This window comes from Adiantum capillus-veneris, chromosome 14, assembly GCF_014529385.1.
Source record: "Adiantum capillus-veneris isolate H3 chromosome 14, ASM1452938v2, whole genome shotgun sequence".
Lineage (NCBI taxonomy): Eukaryota > Viridiplantae > Streptophyta > Polypodiopsida > Polypodiales > Pteridaceae > Adiantum > Adiantum capillus-veneris.
This window is the reverse complement of record NC_140944.1, coordinates 19,752,816-19,757,216: the sequence shown is the minus strand read 5'-3', so window position 1 is coordinate 19,757,216 and position 4,401 is coordinate 19,752,816. Positions and strand designations below refer to the sequence as shown.

General features: G+C 44.9%; 1 pseudogene; it reads right to left on the bottom strand.

The window, feature by feature from the left end:
- Nucleotides 1-1,265: 1,265 nt before the first annotated feature.
- LOC147442038 (uncharacterized) lies at nt 1,266-2,387 on the bottom strand (annotated as a pseudogene).
- Between the last annotated feature and the right edge of the window lie 2,014 nt (nt 2,388-4,401).

Sequence of the window (4,401 nt, the reverse complement as noted above, 5' to 3'; positions counted from 1 at the left end):
AGTGGTGGATTCCATGCCACTTGCTTAGCATGCCTTGCATGAAAAAGCATAAGCCCTTGGCTAATATGACGGCCTCAAGCGTGAGAGCGGAAACCAAAAGTGCCTTGCACAATATGCATTGGTAGTGGTACATCATAATGGGATATCACCACACCTAAAATGGGAGCAAACTGCTGGTCCTACCAGTTTCCCAAACTTGTGTGCCAACGCCCGTGATTCGAGGTCAATGGGCAGTAACGCGGCACAAGGGAGAAGCCTTGCTTCGTGTAAAATTTCCAAAGCACTTTGCTTTGCACAATGATAGTAATTGCCAAGGAAAGTGTAAACATGGAAAAAACAAGGAAAACTTAAACTGGGCGAACCTGGTTGTTGCTGTAACCAGTTGTCCCGAGATGTTGTAGGAGAAAACTTGCTCACAGATGGCTCATAGCCATATGTGGTTGTCGGATAGATGACTCATAGCCATATCTGATGTCTCATAGATGGTTGATAGCCGTATTTGTTGTGCGAGTGGGAGTTGACGTGTACGGAATGAAATATCCTGTAGACAGTTTGCCATATCCTTCCCAAGTTGTATGATCATAGCATATGCCAAACATGGGGAGTGTCAATGCAAGAAGCCTAATGTGAAGCCTTGCTTCATAGAAATATGTTTGTGCTGGCAGTCAACGAATGTGGCTGCAGATATCATAACAAAAAGAATCGACCTTGTCGAGCAATTTCAAGTGAAATTAACTAGTATTGTGTGGCAAGCATCCTCTGTCAGTTTGTAGAAACAGTGACAAGGAGTCAGCCATGGCGAGCAACTTGCTGCCCACAACAAATCTAGTAATAGGCCACGAATGTGGCTGCAGATATCATAACAAAAAGAATCGACCTTGTCGAGCAATTTCAAGTGAAATTAGCCAGTATTGTGTGGCAAGCATCCTCTGTCAGTTTGTAGAAACAGTGACAAGGAGTCAGCCATGGCGAGCAACTTGCTGCCCACAACAAATCTAGTAATAGGCCATGCCGATCTCCTTGAGATACTGAAAAATTGTTCCTTGGTCGTGCCTTTGAAGCAACATGTAACCTATGACGAGCGTGCTCTATCAAGGTACTCAGGAGAAGCCATGCCTCAGATAACTATGTCCGGCCTCATTGCCAATAAATGCTATCAGTGAGGACAGACGTCATAGCAAAGAGAGTCGACCTTGTCGATCATGCACAAACAATTGACCGTGTCAAAGTGTAATGTAATGGAAAAAAAATAGAACACGTGCAAATTATGCCGCGCGTACCTGCTTGGCTCTATGAATGATAGGCGTGATCATCCATGCTAGTGCATACTAGAGTTATCAGACACATGCTCAATACTACTCTACTTCTTGCTGCCAAGGGCCTTGCCCAATGCGCAACCAATTTGGAATCTTGTGAGAACTTCCATAGCGTTGTCTAAGAAGCATTCAAGCCTTGCTTGATAAATTCTACCTATCTCTTGGGCGGCAACTATTGCACCAATCAAAATTCACAAAACCAAACAAAGTGCAGATGATTGTAAAGAATGCAAAAAGTAATGTTGAAACATAGACAAAAATACCTGGAGCGTTAACAGATGCACCTTGAAGCCTCGCCAAGATGCCAACCCACGACCTCGTCGTGCATGGTGTTGGATCTCTCCCGTGAGATCCATAAATTCTCGAGTCTGGAGTCCAAATCTGTACCAGGCTTGGTACTGCTTGAATCTGGGAGTTGGCCGGATTCCTTTCAAAACAATCGATGTCCGCCGCTAGTGATGCCTTGCATGTGATTTCCAATCCATGTTGAAGTTAGAAACCTTGCATCATGGCAAACTAAACGCCCTGCTTCCCGAGCACTGCTTGCTGGACTTCGCTTTCAATCCCAACATGGAGAGGTTTCGAGAGGTAGCTTGTAAATTTCCTGCACACGAGCTTGAATCGCATGTCCGTCCGGAGCCATGGCTCATTTGCATGCCCAATCGGAGCTTTGCATGCCTGAGCGGACGTGGGGCCTTGCCCCTCCCAAGGGGATGAGTTGATAACCTTAAAGTAAAGTAAAAAAAAAACAAAAAAAAAATCGAAAAAGAAACTCCCTGCAGGAAGCAGCGATGGTGGCCTTGCGCGAGCAAGAAGGCTGAACCAGCGCGCGCTGCGGCCGTTTTTGAGGTTGCTGCAGATACGTAAACTCCCTGGCTCGCCGACGCGCTCCTGTCAAGCCATACTTCGGCTGATTTGGAGCCGGTCGACACACCCAGTCCCCTCGCCTCAAGAGGTCCTGCACACGGGTTCTACTTCCTCATCGCCTCGGCTTGACAGGGGTTCATACACACCTGTGTGCCTCGTCCCCGGCTTGTGCAGGCTGCCGCTTCCACGGCCCTCCTCTTGCATGCCTCATGCATGACGCCCATCTCCTTCTTCCTTCCCGGCTTGGGACAACAACCCTCCATAATCGTGAAAGAGAGAGATTTCGGGAGAGTGGGATAGAGAGAGAGAGTACATGCCTTGAAAAGAGAACCATGCCATCTTTCTCCGCCATGGCTCCACCCTCCTTCCTCCTCTCCACCTTGCTCTGATACCAATGTTAGACCGCGAGGAACTGGACCATGCAACTCTCCACCCAACCGTGCCATATATAGACTCCTAGCCCCTAAATATAGCGCCCCTTGACCGCATGTCCGTCCTGGCCCTTGGCCCTGCCCTTGGGCTGACAAAACGACCAGTGGATCACGCGACATTGTTTCAGGTAAACATTGCACCTGCATGGAGTCAATATATCATTGATTTCTTAACCACAAGGACATTCCCTGAAAACATAACAAAAGCACAAAAAAGGTCTATAGAGCTGGAGGCTCGTGACTTTAATTTAATTGAGAATCAACTCTATAAGCTAGGAAAGGATAATCAACTTAGAATCTGTGCAAGTGAAAGTGAATACCTACTGATTCTAGAACACGCACATGGAGGAATAAGTGGAGGCCATTTTTCAGGCGATAAGACGAAAAAAATTGTCTTAACCACAGGAATATGGTGGCCTACATTGCATATGGATACTGAGGAGTTTGTAAAGCGTTGTGACGTATGTCAGCGCACCAAAGTGCCAATAAAGAGAGATGAGATGCCACTACGGCCAATGATGGGAGCAAGGGCATTTGCAAAATGGGACATTGATTTTGTGGGGCCTATTTCACCCCCTGCATATCGCACCCATACCCAATATATCATTGTGGCTATGGACTATCTCACAAAATGGACGGAAGCCAAGGCAACACAAAAAGCAGACGCAAGAACTACTGCACAATTTTTGTATGAGAATGTCTTTGTACGATACGGATTACCAATAGAAATTGTCAGTGATCAAGAAACACATTTTCTTAATGAAGTCATTGAATATCTACTAGAGGAATTCATGGTCATACATAGAAAATTTGTTCCATATCATCCACAGGCAAATGGACAAGCTGAAGCCACAAATAAAACACTTTGCACTGTTCTGACTAAAATTGTATCAGAGTCAAGAACAGACTGGGATCAACAGTTACACTCAACACTATGGGCATACAGGGTAGCTTACAAAACATCAATAGGAACAACACCGTACAATGGTGTTTGGTCTAAACGCTACATTACCCATAGAGTTCTTAATTCCAACTCTACGAGTAGCGAAAAACTTAGAATGGACAGGGCATGAGCTCTCTTCAAGAGTGGATGATCTTGAAAATCTAGATGAACTTCGCTTGAGAGCTGTAGCTTCGATCTATGCTAAAAAGAGAAGACAAAAAGAGTTTTTTGACAGGCATGTGCGCACGAAGAGTTCAAAACCGGTGATTATGTACTTGTTTATACCTTGAAGCAACATGCTAAGAAACTTAAAAAGCGAGGGATGGGACCCTTTGTGATTCGTGAACTATCACAAAGTGGAGCTGTCAAGCTTGCTACATTAGCAGGGGAAGAAATGCCAAATTGCATTAGTGGGTGTCGATTAAAAAAATATCATTTACCACTAACACAGGATATGCTTCAACAAATACATCAAGAAAAACAACGGATGAAGGAGAAACAGAGGATACGAGAAGAGGCCCAAGTAGAACCAAAAGAACGCATTGCAAAAAGACGGCTTCTACAACAACAACAACAATGTGGATCACCGTTGCGAATAAACGCTATTCGACTAACGAATTTTGATGAAGACACAGTGGAGCCAATAATTGCAGTCAAAGTGGGTAGCAATCAAGTTGAATCGACGACATTGCTTGATTCTGGAGCTCAAGAAAATTTGATCTCTTACAGATAATACAAACAGCTCAAGCCCGAGGGTCAACTACATCCTACTCCACAAGTGCTGGAAAGTAGTACATCACATTCGCTAAAAACATTGGGCTGGACTATATTGCATGTACAAATA